This window comes from Varroa destructor, unplaced genomic scaffold (assembly GCF_002443255.2).
Source record: "Varroa destructor unplaced genomic scaffold, Vdes_3.0 BEIS01000005.1, whole genome shotgun sequence".
Lineage (NCBI taxonomy): Eukaryota > Metazoa > Arthropoda > Arachnida > Mesostigmata > Varroidae > Varroa > Varroa destructor.
The window spans coordinates 25,188,355-25,213,740 of record NW_019211458.1 but is presented as its reverse complement, the minus strand read 5'-3'; the positions used below and the strand labels follow the sequence as shown (position 1 = coordinate 25,213,740).

General features: G+C 39.0%; 1 long non-coding RNA gene across 16 annotated transcripts; it reads right to left on the bottom strand.

The window, feature by feature from the left end:
* Window positions 1–1,782: 1,782 nt before the first annotated feature.
* On the bottom strand, window positions 1,783–25,386 carry LOC111251334 (uncharacterized). 16 transcript variants are annotated; one of them, XR_015328538.1, is made up of 5 exons: window positions 24,612–25,373; window positions 23,199–23,267; window positions 18,863–20,399; window positions 18,413–18,535; window positions 10,134–11,520 (listed from the first exon to the last, which is right to left on the bottom strand). It is a non-coding gene; the product is annotated as an uncharacterized LOC111251334 (long non-coding RNA). The 16 variants fall into 16 exon arrangements; XR_015328539.1 differs by having other exon boundaries at window positions 10,136–11,520; window positions 18,963–20,399; window positions 24,612–25,372; XR_015328540.1 differs by lacking the exon at window positions 10,134–11,520 and adding exons at window positions 15,301–17,684; window positions 18,009–18,141 and having other exon boundaries at window positions 18,413–20,399; window positions 24,612–25,379.

Sequence of the window (25,386 nt, the reverse complement as noted above, 5' to 3'; positions counted from 1 at the left end):
AAGCAGAGCTCTTTATATCTGAAAACGCTACTTACGTTTTGCTCACGATCTGCAAGTTTCACGTACGCTTCAATTGGCTCAAACGTAGATACGAACTTTCTCTACTTAGTTTTCTAAGTATAGCTTTCGCTAGTAACAGTGGATATTGTATTTGGTTTGCTGTAGGTGCCAGTGAAGAGATCGGCACACATTTTTACGACACTATATTTTTCCTTCTCTAAGAATAAACATAGTGACGAAGTGTTTTCAGTTTACTCAAAATATAACTTCAGTTTAGAACTGAACATGGTTTGCTTTCAGTGTTGTGCCTCAACTCTGAAGAAAGTACTGCAGACTATTTGCCTTGAAGAGTCGTCACAACCTCACGACGTTGTTCGTTGATAATTCGCCTGGAATAAATACGCATATCGATCTCGACATCAGTTATTTTAACAGTGGATGTGTTCCAAAACACTGAAACATTTATCAACCATCAATTGGTTTTGATCTAATTACTATTTCCCTTCTATCTAGACAAAAAAAAAAAGGTAAAGTTTGATTCTACATCTTATTCTAAGTGGATAGCGTTGTCAATCCCATATATCCGTGTAAAGTTTTTTCCAGGTCACCAAAGCGTACATATTCTGCTTAGTGAAAGCCATTTGTATCATTAGTTGAATGGTGAGGTGCCTTCTAGGCCAAAAAACAACCTCAGCCGAAAATGATGGAAGTGATGGGTTTGAATTGGTTAAATTCTGGCAACGCGAACTAAAAACGACGGCTGCATGAAAAATATCATCGAGATCCAGAAAGTAAATCTGCGAAATGCGATGCAAACCAGGTATACACAATATACAGCCGGAAAATGAAGAACGAAGACCTGAGAAAAGTTCAGCGGGCAAAGATACGATAGCAGAATTGATTGGCACAAGTGGTTCTTAAGAGAAACAGCTATATTGTTAAAATATTAAGTCCCATTGTACCACTGTTCCGGTGACCATTAGCAACAACCTAAGTAGGCTATATATGTGTTCACCCAATTGATGCAAACCACGGTAGTATTTTTACATATTTCGTAATTTTTTCAAAGGCATTCGCGCCTTTGTGATATAATGCTATGGGACGATATTACTGAGCCAGCAGCGAAAGCGAAATGATTATACCTTGCTGATATGTATGGCCGGTTTAAGGATTGTAGCTAAAAGCTAACTTAGGGCGAAGAAGCGATGAGTGATCACAAAACAGTCAAGACAAATACACAAAATAACTTTAAACTTGTCACGCAGTTCAATAACAAAGTACACAAAAGTTCATTGGCTGAAAACTCGGTCGAACAACGATTGTGCGCTATTTGTTAACCTAGATATATATCCCTGTCGAGTAGCATAGTGATGGTAAATACGGGAGATACAATCATTCTAAGGTATGTCCTAATGTAAAATATGTCCTGTTACTGACGATATACGTTTGGTTTCTAAGTCAGCGTATAACGAAGGCTGTGTTTAAAATACGCTGTAGTAAATCACGATTGTATCTATCAATTGTGGTTAAACGAAAATAATATTTACAAATTTCGTGTGGACATTATCGGATCAAATCGTACAAGCCCAATTTTAGAGGCAATTAATTTTATCGTGTATAAAATGTATCATGTACTATTTTCAAGGTTTCTTTTAATGAGTCTGAACATTTTAGGAAACACTGTACTGCTACTCAGTGGAGTAAAATCTTGTTATTGCAATTGTTATTTTGAACTGAAAATAAATAGGTGCCATGATTAAAGAGTCGCTTTTTCAAGTTACTAATGACTTTATTGATGTTTATAATAATGATGCTGAAGTTAAACATGAAAGTTAGGCATCAATTACTGATGAGATCAATGGAGACCCTTTAGCCTTTTCAGCCCAGTGATCAATTAGAAAAGACGCCCTATTGTTGTTGCTAAATATCGTAACAACCTAATTCCTGTTTCCTTTCTGAAAACTATTTCTCTGAAAGATTAACAGCAATAATTACTGACTAGATATTTTTACCGGGATACCACTGTTATTTTGTAAATTCTATTTGTAGGATATAGAGTTCAGATCTACGATATATGAGTTCAACATAGGCTGAAATATGTATGTGACATAACAATAGCGATCACAACTGAGTTATATGTTAAATAAACCATAGACTTTATAAACATTTTTCTGCGGATCATCTATGCTGGCCGTGTACTGTGTCTCCACTATTGTTTTTGCTCTTAAAAATATTTCTGCTTTTACGTGTGGTACTACAGATGTACCACAGATGACATCATACAGCAGCGGCCCTGTCCGAACCACGCTACAAACCTGTCCTTTTCCCATTCACAATATGTCTGTAGTAGATCACATGGAAGGTCGCGGCAGCATCCTTTGCAATTCGATTGCATTTCGGTTTTAAAATAATCCTTAATTTTTTCCTTTTGGAGTTGTCCAGCGACCACTCGCAAATACCTGCCGCCATCGCGTTCCTGCTCTACTATTGTACCGGCGTTGACACGACTGACTTTTCGCAACTTGAATAGCAGGTCTAGGTAAGTTTGTGTGTCATGTTGCAGGTTTCGGCCCACGTTACTATCTCCATGTATGCCACAACAACCTATAGCAAAATCGGCCACGTTCTACGCCATTCGTCGTTGTTCTGTTTCGTGCAGAATCGCTGATACGCTATACAACTGCATATCCGAATTCGACTTAATCCCGTATTTCACCGCCGCAGAATGGTATTACCGTTACATCTCGATGTGGATGAAATCCTTCTTCTCTCAATATATATATCATATATGCCGATAGCTGCTAGTCCTCATTTTCTTAGTGCCGTTTCTCGTAGTCACTCCCCAACTAATCATCACATATCTGATACACTTCAGCCCTTCACTAAATCTTCTCAAGATCAACCTGAGTTGTTTTTCCATGTTTCTTTCCGCCCACCTACCGAACACCTATAAAAAAAAAAAAAACATTTACGAATAATTGCCGAAAAAACGCTTCCACTTGACAAACAAATGAATGATTATTTCTAATAATAACGAAATGAAATAAAACGCGTCAGGGAGAATCTTGGGTGTTTAACTAGTACTGATTAAAATGGGACAGTTATTGCCATATATAGCTAACCGCAATAACTCCTATTAGGCGTTGTAGCACTTGGGTTCCAGCCCAACCAAACCTCTACTATTCGTTGCTTAAGAAGCATATATGACTTAATGATATTAACGTCCCGCGCAAACTCTCCGGCTTAGCATGGCAGTAAACCCGTCTTTATTTTATTGCTTGCATTGTACAGGACACGCAGACAAACCCATCGAAAAGCTTATATAAATGATCAGTCCTGTTGTTTTTGTGCATTGGAATATCCGTACTGTTATGGACTACGTTTGGTGGCGTAACTATAATTTACAGTATGTAGAGCATCGGTTTTGTCGAGGTCAGTCAAACGCTGCCATGTTTTTTGGTACACATTTTGCTTGAAAAGCGAAAAGAAAAAAAATGGCTACGGATTCTGTTGCCACTCTGGACGACACAGCAGCCCGGTTACATTTGTCGCCGATTTCAAGTACAAAGCCACGCATTGTCGATGTACAATCTTTAATGCGCCGGTTGAAACAGCTCTAATTATTATTGCTACGGTATATTAATTAATTTAGTACAAATTTGTTTTTCTGAAACGGCCTATAGTATTGAGTTTGTCAAGGGTCGCATTTATGGGTGGAAAAATGATCAAATACTTTTCAATGTAAGTTAACGCCATGCATTTTGCACAGAATGCTTTGTGTTTCTTAACAACTGTAAAGCCGGTTCGGGTGTGCAACGTTGACCTCCATTTCGACTGTCACACACAGATTCAAATGAGTCAAAAATTTAGCTACAGGTATAGGTACATATAAAATATATCTATATAAATACAACGCAGATATAGGCCGACTCTATAGCAAAATGTAAATCGATATCTTACATCTCGAGAGACACATTAGATGGCCTGGGTTCAGAATTGGGCGGGGCGTAGACACCATTAAAAAAATGCAAAAAATAAGAAAAAATTATAAACATCTCAATGAGTAAGTGCGTAGCAAAATAAACTGCTCGGTTCTCCAGTCATAAATTCGCAGAGAATAAGTAAAGCGGTTTTTCTTCTTTGCTGTTGGCTTTCCAGTACAGAATGATAACATGATCAATGCTGCAGAAATAACAATGAGTCTGACGATCGGGGAATCGAACACCAATTGTAATAGGAAAGACTTCGAAGCAAACACTGTGAGACCGACAGAAGGTCTAATTGCATTCTTAACAGGTCGATATAGCTGAGCTCGTATGGTAATTGGTATGGTAGCATCTTGTACAGCAGCTTTTCTTACAGGTTGACGGTAGGTGTGAAGTAACACGCTTGGACCGACATAACAATACAATATCCTTTTCATTATTCTCTGTCTAACAGAGCTAGACAAATCGACTGTTCCACTATTTTTATAGAGATGATTGCGTGAGATGTTGTAACTACGCTGTCGTGAACCTTTTAGTAAGACAGATGTTGAAGGGCAACAGAAGAACAATTTCTACCCGCCTAATTTTGTATTTTGGCGGGTTGAAAAAATGTTGCCTTTTTGTTGGGGGCGCTTCCGATCATTCGCTCCATTTGCTTGGGCGCTCGTAGATTACTTATAGTGTCACAGAGCAGTTATGTGTTCTGCTATTTAGTATCGTTTGCCTTGTGCTCTGTTATTGCGAAATTTTTATTGAACCTTGCCACTGATCTTCAACTCGTTCAAGCTAAAGATTATATTTAGGGGATATGATTAGGGTCTGGCTTTTGTAGTGAGCGAAAGTATCAAGACTTTTTCTTATTTTCAAGTAATAGTTTTCCCTTTGCATCTGCTCGTTTACTTTCTAATTTTATATGTTATTTTTTTATTTGTTGTTTGTTATTATATTGTATATTGGTTTGTTTGCAGTGCACTATTATAGTGCATTGAAAATACTAAATAGTCGTGTAAGATTAATCGTTCTGCATTAGGTTTAAGTTGGGATAGTTTATAGACCAAAACAGCGTATAATGAATCCCTTTTCACGTTCTGAGCCGATTCGGTTCATGCAGTGAATTATATCACGGTACGTGGATGCAAAGCTAGTAGAAATCGGTGCCAGCCGAGTGTTTTTAAAAATAAAAATCGTAAATTATCTCAAACAGTAGTAGCAACTCAAGGGTTCAATACAGTATGAACTTTTTCACCCGTCTATTGATGAAGTTGCAGTTTGAACTCTCAAGTTCTTGTGAAGGTCATGATAAAAAGAGGTTACACTCCGCAAGACCTTCTTCACGATAATTACTAGCCCGTTACAATATCGTCAATTATTGTACACATTTGTACAAAGTTATCCAATCGACATACTGTTTGCATGTTTGTAAATTTCTCTACGGATTATATTACTGAAATGAGTGGCCGAATTTTTTGAAGGTAAACCAGATAAACAGTTTCAATTTCGCGCCTGATACCCATGACTAATCACTGGTTTATACGTTCAGCCTTTTCTAGTGAGGTAAGTGGCAAGCAAGAATAAATCTACTAGATTCTTTGACAACAGGGCGAGTTTCGAACGTAATAGGGCGATGGCTAGAACGACTAACAAGGGCGGGGTAAATGAAAAAGAGATCTTCGAAAAAAATCTCAGTTGCAGCGTTAGAGCTATCAATATTTTTATTTAAAATTCATGCCCAGGCCTTAAGGTGATCTGAGGCAACATAAAGTAACGTACAGAGTACGTACTGGTTACCGTCTAGGAAAAATAAGGAATAATAATTAGTCAACTAAGTGGTTTTGCTGTGTTTTCAATATAACGACCTGATATTATAAGAACACTTTTTTTACTCTGTCCAGCCTCACCTCTATCCAAATTATATATATATATAAGTTGGACTAAAGCATCAATCTTTGCGCTGGTTGTGTTACGTGATTGTCATCGAAAATGTGCCACATGTGAAAAAACTGAAACGTATTTCTGAGACTTTATGCTTTACATTCCGGAAAATTACGAGCATCAACCAAAGTTATTATTTGTACGAGAACCATGATCCACCAATCACGAGTTGCACAGAAATTCCTATGAAGACTTCACTGAGGCAAAATTGACCTTAGGCAATGATTGCAATTTCCTATTATTTTTTTTAACAAAATATGTACAAATCGTGCCACTATTCGAGCCGCTCATCGGTACTTATGGTAAATGAACCACTAGCCTTACCAACTAAGCAGTGAATCATTACAGGACAGCGACTGTTCGAGTCATAGTCACAGCTCTTCTCTCTAAATCTCAAATCATTAATGGTTCCTATGCCTCTATCTCTTGTCCACTTAATTTAATTAATTGATCAAATGCATATTGCATGATAGAAGAGGCTCCGACGAACATGGTGGTATAGAATTTTGCGTAGCAACATTTGTGCTCAAGTAACCTTTGGCCTAACAATACATAGTGCAAACGTAAAGAAACCCACCATGTCTAACAGAACGGCAAATGGTCTTTACTGAATCTCTTCAGCTGGCTATACCTGATAAGTTCCGTCACGGTAAGGTTTAATTTTGCAAAATTCGTCTTCTTGCAGTTGGACATATACTTCAAAATCAAAATATCTTGGAATTATTACCGAATAAGTAGTGCGCATCAAGGCAACGATTATATAGATTCAAAGAGTCGTGGTACTATAGTAGTTTCTGGAATCCGTTTGACCTAGGGGCAAAATACGAAGCCGATTTGTGCTAGCACAGTGGTTTAACCAGCTTTCTCCAGGAATCGTACATGATCCTTGTATCCCGTGTAATCAGGAACCATTTAAGAACTAACATATGTGTCCGATGCGGTTAAGTACATTACGGCATGGCGATTATTCCATCGGTGTTCGAACTTTTCGAATACTAATATTTGAATATCTGTTACCGTTGCAATGCCTCGGGGCTATCCTAGTCCTGAAGCTCCAATCGTTGTGCGAAGTCATGCAGGAACTTGTCGTCGGCAGCGCTTCGATTCAATAGCGTTCGTTAGCTGGGCTGGTTAACGTCTACAATCACCATCTCCTAAGCATTTTTGCGGGAAACAAGGTTATTACGTTTGTCGTGAGTAACGTGAATGTTCTGATGAGAGGCATGCCATGAGCATTGGGATAATAATAAAGATACCTGTAATGTTTGACGATTCGTTACCCATAGGATATGGTGAATCGACCGCAGTGTACCGCCGGCCTGATTGGTACACCTATTCATTAATAGTGCACAGATACATAAATTATTGATAGTAGAATTTAAATAATATTGTCCATTTAGATAGCTTAGCTTTGTATTCGAAAAACAGGGCATCGTTTTTTATATGGGTTGGACCCGAAACCTAGGAGATCTTAGGCGCGTGTGCATTCTATATACGATATCAGTTATCAAGTTTATAAAAATTTTCCTCAATTTATTCTTTGATTCTGATTATATTCGAAATTTGATTATGTGGCGTGCTTTAGGGGTGCAGAAATCCACTGCAAAGGTCGTTAGTTATTCGAAGTTTTACTTGAAGTTAATTTCAAGTTGTGTTTGAAGGTATATCAGGTAAGTCAGGCCGTGTTTGCTGATAATGCCGCCGATAAGCAATAGACATTACACAGTAGATTCTGTTCTAGTTAAATAACATAAGTGGCCATGAAATATCGCAGATAGCGCTAATAACAATCCCCTCATTACAATTAACCACAGGTTCATCCGGACGGCTTAATCAATTGCCGCGCGTTTAGTCAATATGAAATTGAATACCAATTTGGTGGTCCTATCAATCTGAAAACGAATCAAGCTTTTTGTAATATTTTAGATAGCTGGCATAGGTCGCTAAAGCGTGCTAAACAAAAACTAAAGTAACAACTTCAAAAATTAAAAAAAATCTATTTCGACAATTCTAGAAATTCAGTCTTGCATGAATAATAAGCACATTTCAACCTGCCATTTTTCGTAGTCTTCATTTTGTATAATTAAAGAAAATTCGTTACTTTTCGTAAACCTACAACCAATAACTTTAGTGAAGTTACTTCTATTTGAAAACATGAAACGGCGTGACTTTTCTCTACAAGAACTCGCCAATTTCCTACGACTCGCTTTGCCACATGCAAGGTGTACATTTGCCGATCGTTTGAAGTATTGCATCATTATATGTCTATTGTGACAAATCAATTCGAAACTTGGATTTCAAGCAGATATTGCCGATATTTGGTTGTTTCTATTCTGATAAAATCACATCCAGTGTGGACTTTTTTAAAATTGTGTGTCACCGACGCTACAGGCAGTCGACAAAACATATTTACTTGCCATGTAATTACTTGCGCTGTTTAAAGACCCAATGACAGGGATTTGCCCAAGTAGAGGTGACCTTTTATGTAGCATTTTAGTTAATTAACATCCTCCATTTTAAAAGCTTGTTTTTCTTGGCGGAAACGCCAACGTAGAGGCTGGCACAAATTGGCAAAATAAGCTCCGTTTCTAAACGCCAATAAGTTTTCTTAGGCACCGCCATTTAAAGAGTGTCTAAACCCATACACTGCTTTTTGTCTTATTGTTGAGCTTCGCCAAACTGATCAAAACTTTTTTTCTTTCACGTCAAAAAAATCGATTAATCATTTATGTATATGTTCCGTGCGAATAACTTCGAGTAAACGCACGGATCCACTGAGTAAATGACAAAGATAATAAATATTGTTAGCAATGTTAGGAGGAAGTGTATCAAGCTATTTGAGGAAGATTTATAACGTAGCGCTGAAAGTACCATTTTCCTGACATTAAATGAATTCATTTGAAACTTAGTTAAGTACTTCAATGTGTTCGACCTTGAAAAGAGGTTGACGCGCAGTCAGCTCTATTAACAATAGGACAACATTTGCACCCTAGCGCAGCCTTAGGGCCTGAAATAATGGTAAGTCGTAACGAAAACTTATCATGGTAATTACTAATTTTTAAAATCAATCTAATTTCGACAAATGAAAATACCGCTTTTGATTAAGAAATCTAGAAACAAATCACAGAATGACCAAACATTTCACTGTCCTGATTCATTTTACAGCTTGAAACAGTCGAACTTCATTTACGTAGTCGGTGTCTATATAACCGTCAACTAAGCAGTATGTATCTAACACACAACTAAAGGCGCCACAGCTCAAGACCGTATTTAGGTTACTAGCCAGGTATCCCATGCAAATGTATATTATCTAACATCCTCGATTCTGTCAAACAGTGAGCGAAATCATTAGCATAATAAGACCGATTAATCTCGATTCAAGCACTCTAACCGGGTAGTTTACAAACGATTTCCCCATCAACAAAGCTGCACCATTCTGTTATCAGGGATCATTCATAAGGGATATTGCAGCCATATATATATATATATATATATATATATATATATATATAGCTGCGAGTGATAGGAAGAGGAACAAGAAAGCTAAAACACAGTCGAGAGTAAAGATCATTATATGTTCCAGGCTGTAGTCGTTATTTGGCCTCCACCCGAATGCCACTCTACGACTGCATTTATTATGAGACTAGGGACTCAGATTCGGTGGGGGACATTTGCCCGTGGGGCAAGCTGATCGACCTTTGCAGGCATAGACGAAGACGGCATAGATGGTAGAGGAAGAACGAGAAGACTTAAAGGTCATACGATATGTCAAGCGGGGTTGCCAAGATCATACGGTGCGCACCATTGGTCCTGAACTTTTTGGCCCAGTACTTGGCTTTCACCCTTAGCGACTGGACGTTGCGGCGTCGTGCACATCGATGTACATATTGAAACATCGATTATTGAAAACAGGAGACATCACAACATATAGTGCTGCAAGGGGACCTCTGTAACCAAAAAAATCACTTGACTTCTTATTGTTTCCTTTCTAAATAAGAGTTAGAAGTAGTTTTGTATTGGTTTTAAGTCCTGTTGCGAAATTGAAGATCGAAGAGGAAGAGTGCAAAAAATAATCGTATCAGCGCAACTACGTCTGATTTTAAAATTGTAATTAGTCAGCAATTATTATTTAGCATTCGTTTGCATGCGTGTAGTTAAGGAGAAATAGAGAGATAAAATATTAAAACAAAATAAGCAAAAGGGTATATCCTCTATTGTTTTCTTTTAGCAACTTACATCAGGATTGAATTGTTTATCATTTCGGTGAAAGTTAAGCCCGGCGACTTCAACACCATTCGTAACATAACCATGGTGATAATGTTAACTACTATTACTACCATTTGGGAAAATACGTTATAATATATATGTAAACAACGTCGTACACGATACTCTATAAACGCAATAGACGTATGAGATATGGTACAGAAAACTATATACATCACATACTGGTAGAATGATGACGAATAAACATTTCATGTGCAAGTCTTTACTAAGATTTAAAAACAGATAAAACAATACGATCTATGTAATTAACTTCCATATGAAGATAACGATACAGCGTCTCTCGGGCACTCTATATACCAGTTAGATGATAGCGTTTTAATAGATTAAACGAATTTTATCGTACAATTTTTATTTAGACATAATTTCTCTTAGTCCAAGCAATGCTTCCTTAATGCACGTAAGACCATGTCATTATTGTTCTATGTTAACGTCTATATACCAACAATACTATATTAATTCAGCTGATGTTCTTTCAAAATTCGAGGTTTCTTTACCTTTTTTAGCAATTTACCATTTTTTTACTTAATTTTTATAACATTCCATACTGAGGTCCGAAAAATCACTCAGTAAAGTAGTTCTAGATTTCAAAGTGGAATTTCACTTTGCCCCTCAGCTGTTGGAACGCATTCGGATGTCTCGTCGTTTATTTTGAAATATTTTTACCTACTCTTTCAAAATGCTCTTTCGTTGAGCAGCGTGAGTGATCTGTTTTTCTATGTGTACGTTCTCATTGGGTCACTGAAACTGAGTCAATGCTAGTGAATGCACGAGGATAAATAAGTGTCATTCTTTACAGGTTTAACGACCGCAGACGGAGCTAGTATCTCTACATAACTTTATATAGGCTTAGCAGTTGGGACAACGACAGTATTTTTCTAGAGTTTCGTTCGACCAGGATTTCGCTGACTGGCTCAGGCGTGTAGCTTTCCCCTCTTGAATTTCAGTGGGGAGAAATGCGCGCGGGAAAGGTAATGGATGAATGGTTGCAAAAGACCGACTGAGCGTAGGAAGGCAGTTATTTATGTCCTTTTCCCAGTGTTTATTAGAAGATTCCAAGGAAAAGGAACTCGCTTCATTGGGAACTCTACAGGCTCTTAGCACATATTTAGCAAGAAACGCTCTAGGTGAACAGGTCCACTGCTCGTAGGCTGTGTTCGCCGTTGATGACAGTTTATTCAGCGGTTATATAGGGCGGTAGCTTAAAGTATCAACACAAGCTGATACCTTAATTCTTTTGGAGATGTGGATACACCCAAGGCTGTAAACTGTCAATTGATAAATAAAGCCACACTTCGCTTCATCTTTTTCACCTGAAAATCTGTCAGCATAAACAAAATTAGCACTTTGGCTACCTTTATCTAATTTGATTAGTCATAGTAATGTCGCATATATGATAAATAATATGTTTGAGAGGCACTTTGGCGTTATTCTTCCTGTTTAGGATACATGTTCTACTATTCGTAGCACTGTTTTATCGGTCCAAAGTGCATTCTCTCATAGTGATTTTATTATAAATAGATGTAACTAGATGTACTGTTCTTTATTTCTATAATATGAATGATCTTTTGGTGTTTTAAGCTTGTGTGTAAGATTTTACTATTGAAAATATTCAAAGAAAATCAGCTGCATCAAATCAAATAGCATTCTTATTAGTAGTTTGAGCGATTTCTTCGCTTCGAAGTAGGAACCTTTTTTTACTCAATAGTGGAGCATTGTTTTGTCACTGTGATAAAAACAAAAACAGAACAATTCAACAACGGCTCAAAAGCAGGGACAAAAGTACAAAAGGATTAAAATGGTGCCCAACGATCAGCCGAAATTAACCTAGCGGACTCGAGAGTCTAGCATCTTCGACTGCTCCTCTGCTCCTTTTTGATTTTATGAACCGAGATGATCGAACTTTATTTACATAAGAGGGCTCAGAACTAGCACGTTCTGAGTCCTCTTATATCGCTCAAAGGCGTCAATTGAGAACTCTGAATTGCTTCCTTTCAATATTACAGTCACCTTTCATCTTGACGAATGCTCAGGGGTTCTCTTTGATCACCCGGTGTTCCACCTATACCGTTAGTTGATACGTAAGTGGAAGTCAAATTTCTTCATAGATGAATTTCGCTTTGATAAACGTCCCTTTCGCTACACCCACCGTCTAAACAGTGCCTGTTTCGCAAAATGGTCCACCCAATTCGATTTGTCTCCAAAGCAAGACTTTTTTACCATAACCATGTCTCCCCTGACGGTACATTTCATTTTATGGCGTATGGAAGTCGCAGCAAAGGGCGAATACTTTCAGTGGGGTGCCAAAATACAAGAGCTAAAAATCGCGATAGAACTAAACGAAGCTGAATTCAGTGAGAAACATTTTTTTTGCCGAAGCCAAATTAGAAGTTCATCTAACTGGAACAAATGTAATTAATTTTAAAGAGACCATCGAATACCCCATCGTACTACGAGTGTGTTTATGTAATTTATACTATTAAATCAAGTCAACTTATATTTTTTATCAGAACCACGATATTCTTGTGCTGCTTTCGATTTTGTTCAGATAAAAAAAAACTGAATCATCACCTACAGAATATGTCAAACTGAATATACGCTATTAAGAGAACCTTCTTCCCAGTCATTCTGGAGACAGACAATGCATTTCCTTGCGCGTAGCCCGATTCGTCCGTACTCCGACAAGCAGTATTTAATATGTAGAGAGGATATGAACATTGTGACCGTTCCTTCGTTGTTGGATACATGATTTAATTTACTCAGCGGCGGAGCTGTTGTTCGGGCTAGTACCAGTGAGCCCCTTTGCCCTATTTGAAGCCCCTGTTAGTCACCTAGTGTGATAAAACTTAAGAGTACGGCTAGTACCCCCACTGTTCTATTATAACCTGAGAATTGCCAATGAGTCAGACCAAACTCCCGCAGCGTATGATGACATGATGTTAGCGTGCAGACGTAGGATGGTGAGTGTTTTTGGCAGTTGCACAAAGGCGAATTTTTGTGCTATTGGATTCTATGTAGATGTATTTCGGTATATGGTACTATACCGTGCCGAAACCTGCTACCTGAAGTTGACGCATTGAGCACGCACAATTCGAAATGAAATGACTTTTTAATGATGCTGTGACAGAATATTGCATGGTTGTTTCTTGAATTTTCGGTGTCTCACAGTACACGTACGTATGACATAGAAACAAAAGGCACTTTCTTCAGCGGCGTCAGCGAACGTAGTCTGTCTGTATGCGTCAGTGAACCCTCGTGTATCGAGTGAGCAAGCCCTCATCTGTGTGAGTACCTTTGCTTAGTTCGTTATTAAACTACCCAGATCGTTTAGTTACGAAAGAGGACTGGTTATCAATAAACTTACTTGATAAAGTCATTTCGCATGCGAAACGTGCAATTACCCAGGCGACATTTGCTTGTATCGTATGATGTAATGACCCGGTGGTGAAACAATTTTGAAAGGCATGTTCGTGAAGATACAGTTCGCAGAAGCTGAAACGCCTAGGGGATGACTAACGAGAATTGTTTATCAGGATTAAATCACTATTTGACTGTAATCAAACAGCCTTTTCACATCATTTATTTCTTTTCTTTATGCTATAGTATGTGTGACCTTTCATACCTTAAGACAAGTAAAAGCTGTTTCCTTAAAGAAAGTTAGTAATCTTGAATTTCGTGATAATTATTCTTTAGAAATGATCTGTAGTTTTCCCGCAAAGCTATTCCTTCTGGGATTCGTAATTCTCTTGCACGTATTGATGTGGCTCACTTAGGTCAACCCGTTAACGTACAGATCTCTTATATAGTAATACTAATAATACGAATTTACAAAATAAGAAATAAACACATTAGTGCACTTCGTTACCCATCGTTTCTCCAGCCGAATAGGTGGATAACAATCTAGCAAACTTCTGAAAATTGTCACTGTTGACAACTTATCTAGATTTCGCCTTCGTGTACCTTGTGATTTTTTGGCACTCTGTTTGTTTGCCCCAAAGATTATACTGTCGTCCGCAGTTGCGAAGTTTGTTGGCCATTGACGAACTCATCTCATTCTCTTCTCTTCATTTGTCTATGCATCCTAAGTAAGCGCTACAAGTAGAATTTTAAGCCCGCTGCTTACGTTCGTCTGTTAGCCGCTAACAGAAAAAAACAACTTATTCTTTGCGCATTTCTCTCCTATCTGGTCTTTTTAGTACCCCATTTCGTTGGCCCTTATCATTAGGTCTCGTTTTTCACTCGCTTCCTTTATCTCTCTTTGTGTCCCTCAGCTTTCATTGTTCGTCAAGCTTGGAAAATATAGCCGAGATCCGATGACTAGAGACCAGTGGTTGGGGTGGAGCTGCCGTTTTAGCTGAAGGCCGGATCCTCAATGAAACTGTGTGTTGCAGGGCCTCCCTTTACATTGGGGGACCTCGTGGGTTGCTTCGCCAGAACCTCGTGCCCTCCTAGTTTCCGGACCTCCCCCCGTCTTTCCCCACGCTGCGTTCTAACAGCGCAGTGGATCTCAATTTAGGCGCGAAGTTGGTGAGAAGCCCCGGGGGCACAATATCTGCCGAGGCTTAAGCGCTCCCATGTAACTTTCAATATATAGGCGGCAGTGGTGAACGAAGCAAAGGCAAAACTTGCTGAAGCTGGAAGGTGGGGGCCTACAACAAGGGCGGGTAAGAACAATAAGTGCGTGATAATATCCTTTTTCAATCAACTACCGCGTTTACTTTTCTTTTTCCCGATGCTGAAGCTGCCTTTTCCACTGGTACTGGCTATAGAGATAACGAATATCTAGAGATTTAGCGACGAAAAACATCCAGATGTAAAGAAATTTAGTATACTCAGGGTTAATTAATATAACTTGAATAATACCAATATTAAGGTTTTTTATGTACACAATTATTATGTTGACTTTATTAGTATTAGGTCTACGGCCTTTTTAGATTTTTTTTTCTGACACAGACATTTGCTGACGTGAAAGACATTCACAGACATTTATATATATCATTATGACGGAGCAGCATAGACAATATGCGAAAGAGTAGGATAATGCGATGTTGTTAAGGCCAAATGTGTGCTGACCATTTTCGTAGCAGCTATACGCCTGTGAATAGGAACAGCACGATGAGCCTGTTCGTAAATACGGATTTCAATAGAAGTAACTTAAGTAGTGGTTTTCGAAGGGATAAAAATAATCACTGAAATAAGCTGGACAAGCGAAATGTATGGCATTTTTGATAATTATAGGGATCATCTTAAGCAGCCATAGCGCTAACATTTGTATGCCTATAATGCAACAGCTACAACATGACTTGACTACCATGGTCTTGAAATGGTTTTATTGACTGATCTCGGAATAGTCTATGGTATGCTTATATCATAATCTTCAGAATTCTCGCGTTAAGTTACAAAGCTATATATATTTATTGCAAGCATTTGCGTGTATCTTGCTACCTTAACAAGATATAAAATGAAGACTCTTCAAATATTAAATTGCATCTTCAAATTGCTCACAGAACTTCATTTCGCTCGATGTATACATATATATATATATATATATATATATATATATATATATATATATATATTATATTATTCCTACTCACGGCCACTCCCAACGAATTTATTCCGACTCGTTAGAATTTTATGATTTAAAGCCTCTAAGAGTCCATCTGTTAGTGACTGAACTATTTGGTAATCTGTAGGCACGAAGTTTGAACAATACGATTGCTGCAAAAATCTTTCACACAAGCTCTTGCAAGGCCGCTCTCTACGATAGTTCCGCTCACTTGGCATTTGAAGATTTTTGTTACCGTCTCGTACTGATTTTGCAACGTATAAGCAACCTCTTCGACCTAATGCAAATCCTGGTCTTTTTGGGATGAAAATCTAGCTTAACTATGGGCTAAGGGGTCTTTTCTGGAGATACATATTCCTTTTTCCGTTTCACACCAGTTTTCGTCATTCGTAATAGCCTTGCATAAAAACCTGATATTGTGGCTGCATGTTGCCCGATACCAGGCAAAATGTTGAGAGGTAATGAGAAGCTGTGTTCCTCTGTGCTTAAACTCACTTTATGGGGCGCCGAGGCAAGCAATAAGATTCTCTTCTGATTTTTTCTGGGTAAATAGTATAGATTTATCTTACCTCCCTGGTATGAATGAGTTATTGGCTACTTTTGCTTAAATTCTATTTGTTAAAGTTGTTTACCGGCCATCGTACTTTAGAAATGCCTTTAGGTTGTCTTCTTCGATTTCGAATAGCCGACCAAAGTTCGGTACATCCTCCAGTTCCCAGATGCCACTATGGAACTTAGTAAACCATTTTTGAATCGCCCTCTTACAAAAGGGAGTTACCATACGTAGTACAAATATTCCGGACTGCTTCGGTAGTCTCTTGACCTCGGCAAAAAGCGGAATGGAGTAGATGTGAAAAGATTTTTTTTCACCAAAAAACATCGATTTTTGAAGCCGGTCAAAAACAATCAAAAACACAATAAATTTCTATCGAACATATCGAAGAGGCTATATGCGCTTTCTGATCGTAAACAGAAGCGAACAATTAGTGAAGACCTAAAACAAAATCTACTTGAAACAAGCCTAGTATATTTTACAATATATCCAGACATTTTTGGCTTATAAGCTGCCTAAATGTTGTTAAAAGTTGTAACATTTATGTCAGCGTTTTATAAGAAGTGACTGAGCAATTCCAGGAGATCGTACGACAGTAAGAGAGTCTGGCATTTCACTCGCTTGAATATTACATATGCCATAACCTGAGCGGGTGGAATTAGCCATAAATAATGCGCATGTCGCAGGAGATGTCAGCACTTTCTGTGGTACGGACAGCCAAACGTACTGCTGTCAAGAGGCATAAAAAGGCCAGTCCAAAGGAGGCAAGCCCTGCAGCCGGCAGTGGCAACACGTCTCACTCAGGCACACATTATAATCTTTACAAATGGGGCACAACGAGCAAAATTTAAGCATAAGGCTTTCTCCGTTTAAAGAAAGACAAACATAAATCTTTGTCAGGCCGATAAATCCTTTGCGGTGCCAAACTGACACAATCAGTTTTTCATATTACAATTATCTAGTTATGGGTCTACGTCACTGAGCCCACGATTACACGCGAGCACATCAAGGGCCATGCGCTAATCGTATATTGATACTAATGTCGTAGATATGTAAAATAATCAAGCAAAACGTGCAGCTCGTTAGAGAATTTAAGAAAGTAAGATTAAATGGTAGGCTACAAAAGAAAGCTCATAAGATTTGCAATACATTTTGCATTAAACATTTTGATTACTTGCTCTGATAACTTGCGAGGTACATTAACAGAGACGCCAACAACGTTCGTTTCCCTCCTTCCTGCAGCATTATTGCTTCTGCTGTAACGCATTTACACTTTCTTTGCGTTACGCCGACCGCAATGCGCCTTACCTATCTAACTTGGCATCCGTCTTGTTCCGCACGTGCTGTTGTAATTAGATTAAATCTGCGAAAAAGCAAAAAAAAATAGTACTACATCAAAGCACTCAGCAACAGCGCCACTTTTAAGATTCAGACATTCAGACTACCCGCCCAGAGGCACACGCCCTGTGAACAATAGTCCTTTCCGCACCTTCTGCACGTTGTGTACATTGAAAATAGTTTGTCAGCAAGCGAAAGAGACCCTTGTGAATTCATCGGCAATCCGATCTAACTCGGCTCGCCCAATAAAGTAGACGTCTTTGTGGAAAGGAACTACTTGGAGTCAAGTGCACGCGGAGTGCATACGAAGTGGACCAACGACGCCGTTGTGATCGTCCCACCTACCTACCTGCCCGCCTCCTTAGGCTTCGAACCGAAACCAAGGACGTATTTGTAAATTGGTGAGTCGGTCGACCCAGGCCTAGTGCGCTCTACGGACTCGCAGTGTTCGTATTCACGTATCTCCGAATTTGCATGTCGGACTAAAGGTGGTAAAGTTCGTTGAGGTTATACAGGAAGTAGTGGTTGAGATCCCGAGAACATTGCAAGAAACAGCGGGTTGAACAACATCTATGAAGCTGGATGCTATGAAGCTATAATTACGAATTGTAAACCTGTTCCATGTCATTTTTGCTGCGCTTTTAAAGCATTCTCTGAACTCTAATTGCATGTTGGAAACAGGTTAGGGCACTAATCAGTATTTCCCTGCTACTTGGAAAAATTAAAATGTCCTGAGCTTAAGAGGAATCTTACAAACGCTTTTGTCGACGCTCGTTCGCGCGCGCTAATCTGCTACGAGTAATTCATCACGTTCTTGAAAACGGAGTCATCTTAGTGGATTCCTCGACTATTGGCTCCGGTTAACAAGAAATCGTCCTATAAAAAAAGTACAAACAAATAACTTACACTTTCTTTCTCAATAGAGAGGTATCTCGATTTCAAAAGAGATTGTTTGTTGTGCTCTTGCTTCTAAGCATTTAGGGATACTCACTAAAGCTCTATGAGTATTTCGTTGCTAACAGACTGATGCAGCTGGCTATCATTGGCCAACCAGCCGACAAATCCACAATTCTGAACTCAATACGTAATGTGTCCGGCTAAATAGCATAACTATCTTTACCTCTTCAAATATTTACGAATAACCTATAAATGTATACTGAACGTTCATGTCGAATTCACTCATAGAGTTAAAAAAGAACTTACATAGCAAGTTAACATATAGGACCAGGCTTCTTGTTTGATATTCGTTTCACAAAGCACCAGCAGAACATATATACTGGGAGAAATTGCGTGAATGCTGTACCTTGTCAAGTAGGTACTTCTTCCCAAGCGAGGACAGTGCAGTTTCGAGTAGTGAACTGCAATCGTCACCCTAATACATCTCAGTGATGGAACGTCTAAACTCAATACACCTGAGGGTAGAGTTGCGCTCGTTGCATCTACGCTTCGACAGGACGATGTGAATGTACGAGAGGCAGAGAAGTGTGGCTTGAATCATCACACTCGGTTCGTTTGGAGCTCCCGGAAACGACCGAGCACCGCAGAGCCCGCGTGTATTTGAAATTGAGAGACAGACACTCCATACAAGACAGTAGTGAAAGACCATTTCCAAAAAGTACAATTGCAACCTACAAAAATACTACGTCCCTTCCTGAGATTGTTGTATGAACCTGTGTCCTATATGTAGGCATGCGCTGTCGTCGGGCGTTGAGGACGCCTGGCGGGATGTTGTCTGCGTATGCTGAGACTCTTATAAAAAAACACACTTGGAAAGCTGCAGGGCATTTTTAGAGGACTTTTTCTTTTGTTGCGTATTAGTACGCTTTTTTCATAGGATATTTGTATGCTTTCCATTTATTCCACAAAGATAAACACACTGCATGAATATATTCTGCATAACATATGTACGGTGACATGGTTAAAAATAGGTAGATATTATATGAGCTTGAAACAGTAGTGGAGTATGCCTTTTCTAGAATAGATGGGCACTTAGCTTTCACTCGCGTTCCTCCATATAAAACTAGTAAAATCATAGTACATTAGATATATAATGGAAACTTTTTAAGTGTATTTGTTCGTTGGAAGGTTTGTTCATTCAAATTAAATAAGCTTCTGTATCCAAATGGTTTGAAACCCAATATACCGTTTGTAAACCCAGAATTTATGTTTTCTATTCGAACATTGAAAACTTATTATATAATAATACTTGTAGCTGTGATTTTAATTGTACTCGAAGGCTTGCGTAGCATTCGAAGCCAAATTTTTCAAGATGGCTTTAACAAATCAAAACTGCTATAAGCAAACACATTTAAATGGAAGATCCGACGTTATTGTTCTTGTTAATTCATTGCATCAGAATGTCTGCTTCAGTTAATACTTGTCTTCCATTGGGTAATTTCGAACATTGTATTCTTCTTATTGTGCAATGTAAGACCTACGTAACTCAATCATTTCGATTTAATGAAGAATGTTACCTTTGTACTTCTAATATCTTCACAACACGTCACTGTGAAGTCGGCTGTACAGTAAGCGTAATATATCCTATTTAATTTTGCACCTATAATTGGAAAAAGACACATTCCGAAATTGATTCCACCGTGATCTTCATGTATGTCCTTCTCGGCAAAAGGCCCATAGAGACATCCGTGTCAGGGCGAAGTATGCTTCATGGGTTGTTTTTGTAACAGTCCTCGTCGATGAGTTAAAAAGTAACAAGCAGCCGGTTTTCTTCGCAACTTCCCTGTCGATAAAGCATATTATGAATTTGAATAGCGCGCAGATGGTGCATTTAGAACTCTCGAAAAACTTCAGTTGCCGGACACCAGCGTGTGCAAAAAAACCGATGGGTGCGTTTGTTGAAGACGCCCACCCTCAGATTTAGTGCAGCCAAACCATTACCGACGATCTTACTGTATAACGTCGTGATGTCAGCAACGTAGCGGAAATCGTTTTCTGTGTTCCTTTTCAATCTAATCTGCCGACTGCGACATGACGATACCATGACACAGTCTGATGTTTACTTGAACTAACGCTACTGCTTTTGGTCCGAATCGAAACGCGACACGCTTCGACCTAGTGAGTGAGAACTGAATTCGTCGCCGATATTGCGAAGAAGAAACGTCAGACTAGGTCGTCTCGGGACCAGCATGTTCCGGGTGCAGCGACCCAAACAAAAAGTTTCCTGTAGTCCCTTGCCAAGGAGACTCCAATAGAAGTTGGCAAGTATGCAAACCCAGTTCAACCTTCCGTTAGAGCGACGATTGGAGTTTGCGCACGGAACAGAGTAGACTTGACTTACCCGCACGCTGTGATATCGTGCAGCCTCAATAGAATCTTTCTGCAGCAACAAAATCGATGCATATTGATTTCCATATATTTTTCTATATCATAAATTGAAGTAGCGTATGGTCGATTTGGCGACCCAATCTACAGAAACTATTACAGCTTCTTCTTGTTAACAACGGTTAGGAGTTATATGTTTGCATAAAATGAAAATGCGGTTCTTCATCGCGATCCGCTCGCTCACCTTGGAGCTGACACTTACTTTTGAAAACCGTGGAGTAATATTAGGATTTTTCTAAAATTCCAAAAACTGTTTTCTACAATATCTGTAAAAATATAATAGGGTCAACGATGGTTCGTTTGGGCAGCGTTGCATATCACCTCTGTCAACACTAAGGTAATATTATCTCGGATTAACATTAAAAGTCGGAGCACACTGGCATAAGTGTTTAGTTCGCCTTTGAATAGATTTGCTGTTACAACTGAGAATATTTTGGTTCCTAATCCTGTGCGAAATTAGGACAATTTCAACAAGGAACAAGGTTACTGGAACGTTTCAATGAGAGTAGCGTATGAGGGCCACGGAAGTAGTACGGGAAGGTTTCAGGAGAGTCGCAAAACCACCAGTATGTGTATGTGCGCTCGAGCTGCTATATTGATCGGGTTAGGCGTAAGGAATAATTAGGACTGGTTAATATAGTAACCGTACCAAAGTGAGCAAGCCGCTGGAACGAAGAAATATTTGATCTTCGAAAAGGTATTAACCCCTTTTTACAACTGGGTAGAGTAAAAAAATATGTATTTTAGATAATGACCCCGCGTCAGTGTTGTTTGAAAGCTGAAGTTCGGCCTAAGTAGATGTGCTATATTTGTTAAAATGGCTTCATTCTTTAGATTTTCATCATTAGAATTTAAGGCACCGCTACTTAAAGATGAGGGAATTTTTTTGGAAATTTCAACATGTTCTATAGTCTTTGTACTATAAAGGCTCAAATGCCGCTCGAGCATGTTGGAAATGCTTGCTGTTTGTGGTCAAGATGCGTTATTGGAAGAAACGGCCCAAAGGTGGTTTTATTCCTTGAATTCTGGAAATGCGAAAGATGCCCTTCTTTGCAATCGAGCAGTTACGAAACAAGCTGGTAAAATTATTGCCAAAATTGAGTAAGACCGATCCGTAAGTATTCATCATATCGTCAAGGAGCTCAACGTCTGCCGCTAAATAATTTTAAAATACTTGGAAAAGGTTAGCCACAAAAAGGCCGACACTTGGGTGCTACATAAATTGGTGCAATAAGAATGCATTCAAACGTATTTCCATCCGCAAAACTCCACAGAGATACAACGAAATCGAGAAAAACGATTGAAAAGTAGATCACATACGACACCTGTGTACAACGATCTGTAACAAAGTTCGGACTGACGTTGAAGAAGGTGAAGTTATGTGTTCAGTAGGCTTTGAAAGGGATCGTGCCGTATGAGTTTCAACCATCCAGAAAAAGGATTATTTCTAATCGTTACAATAAGTTATTGTAAAGAAATCGATCAGACTTTATGAACAGCAAAGGCCTCGTTTTCCGCAGTGACAACGTCAGGCCACATGCATTTTTAGCTACCCGACCGAAATGAGAGAACTTGGACAGAAACTTGTAATACATCCTCCTTATGACCCGGAAACTGTCCATAAGGTGTCTATTTCGATCTCTGCAGGACGTTATTAACTCTATTAAGTTCGTTTCAATAGATGGCTGCAAAAATCACTTGTCACAATTTTTTGCCAAGAACCGCAGGAGTTCTACAGTGATGAAAATATGGTGTTACCAGAAAAATAGCAGATATCTTCAATCGAAATGACGCATGGTCCGTAATACTGCTTTAAATGGTAAAAACAATATTGGCTGAAAAACGGTCAGTACTTTCTTGACAACTCAGTATACTAACCGCAACGAGACAATAGGTGTGCTGTAAGAGGATGGCCGTCGAAGAAAGAATTATATGATCAAAATCTTAGGGAACTACAGTTTTATACCAATAACCGCTTTATAACTGTAGCCTGAATTATAGCTTGAGTTAATTATAAGCTAAGTACAATACGATTCAAAGTAAAACACGAGCTTGAAGTAATTGCAGAAAAGTAATCGGATCGTCGGAATATATTAATAGCAAAACCAGATAAGTAAGTACACAATAGTATAGGGATAAGCGTAGCGGCGTAACTGCAGGAGAATAACTTTTAGTAGGTACCCGAGTTATAGCTTACCTTAGATTGGACGTGGCATCGACGAATCGGATTATATACCGAAACGGCAATAAGGGCGCGAGGTGAAACCTACGAACAAGTTCAGTGGTTATAGTATTACGAGCATTCAGGCGTTCGCTCAGATCGTCAACTGATGAAACAATAAGTTTATTATTAGTAGTACCACATCTACTACACATAAACTATCCACATTCGATTCCTTATTCTTTTTCTATGTTTTGAAAAACTGTAGAAATCAGAAAACGTTAATACCTGAGTTCCCAAAGCCACTTAAAGGTGTCTCGCAGTTCTGCCAGTATCATCTAGCAACAACAGGAAGCTTTTGGGTGATGTCTCTGCTTTGAGTAACGATGTCGGAATAAAACGACATTACAACAAAAGTAGTTTAAAAAGGTACAAGGAGTAGCTTGCAAGCCGGTCATCAGGAAGGATGATCCCGACCTGCTATAGGTTGGAGCAATAAAGCTAGAGGAAACAATATCAGAAATCGGTGGGATATTGCTCGAAACAATCATGGAGAAAATGGAAGCTTATAACGTTCGTTGGAAAAAAGCTTTCACATCTGGACTTCTTCTTGCCTGTCAAGAAGCTATCCGACGCTATATTAAAAGTGCAGCATCGTCAGCAATGTTAAGGCAGCACCAAAAACAACAAATTAGTTGGTCAGTTAAATAATGACGAAAAAATGCGACGAGCATTCGACATATACCCCGTTTATGCGGCTACTTCTACCATACCAGGACACATTCGTGGGCCCGATTCAGGCTGAACTCCAAAGCCGGCACAGTGCGTATCTACATAATATCTCTATGAACGTTGCCGCAGTATATCAACGTACGCGTGTGGAACTGGCTAAAACGAACTGTAATTTTGTAGCGTGTTTCCAAATGTAAAACGGGGTTGCAAGATCCGATAGGCGATACATCAACGCCGATGTATATTTACATTATATGGTACAAGGACGTGTCCGAGTAACGGCCAGAACACCGATCTGATCACTGTTTAACATTTAGAAATTATAAGGTAACAACAGACTGATAACCGAACCCCCGAATATATAGCTCATTGATCGGTTTTTTAATATCTTGCGTATAAGAGTGGAAATGTACATTTTCCTCTAAGAATAGTTTCACCAACTATTATGCCGCTCATTGAAACATAACATTCACCCTTTAGTTACAATTAAATACTTTTATCAGTACTTAGTTAAAGTACTGTCATTTTCCCTATAGGAAAGCTAATTGGATAGTTTTTTTATTACTTCATTTAGTCTGTTTCAACTATGTATGTTCTATTGTTGTAGAGGAGATTACCGGTGAGTCCTAATAAATTGTCTAAACTAGTTGACGGATTTGAAAAAGCGCGCTCCGTAGAATTAACTTAACTGATGTAATTTAGATATAACATACTCACCATTAGAAGATAATCCAGACAGTTAAAGTAAACCTGTCTCTATTAAGGCGACAAAAAATGTTGAAATATACTTAAGCTCAGTATCTGGCCTAACGTCAGTGCTGATAACTGGTCTAATGCTTCAATTCAGAACCTGCCAACAGCTTAACCAGAGCGTTATCTAAACACCGGTAGGAGACTATGAAAGGGTTTTCTTTGTTGCGTATATGACGGCGAGCTTTCCCGTCATACGCCATCCTCTGACGGACCCACAGACGCTACGAGTAAAGCAGTTAAAGTGATTTATGGCTCATCCTCTGCGCCTTCGTGCCGTCGTCTCCGCGAATAGAAAATCTTAGAAATCGTCAGCTAGGAAGCAGTGTAGTTACAAAGCGCGAAACAAGCAGCTGATCTATCTACCACCTACATTGCATGCCAGCCATTTTGGGGCTGAGTTACTTGTAGGAGTGTAGGTAGGCGGACCGCGTCTTTTTTTGAGGGTCCAGTGAAGTTGGGAACAGATTTTACGCCATCGAATAGAGTTCCGTCCCGTAATTTCCTCAAAAAGAAAGAAGCACAAATGGAACAATTTTTGTTTCCTATCTTCCGTATCCTCTTCTGCCGAGCCGCCCACAAGTAGCTTTCATACTCGTAGACTTTCCAAGGTAAAAGAAGAAAGAGAAAAGTGATAAAGCCGGACAAACAGTAGTCACTCAACGAGAAAACCATGAGACGATCGAAAAAAGAGACGCTGTTGCACAGTGGCCAAAAGGACGACAATCTCACAACCCGCAAT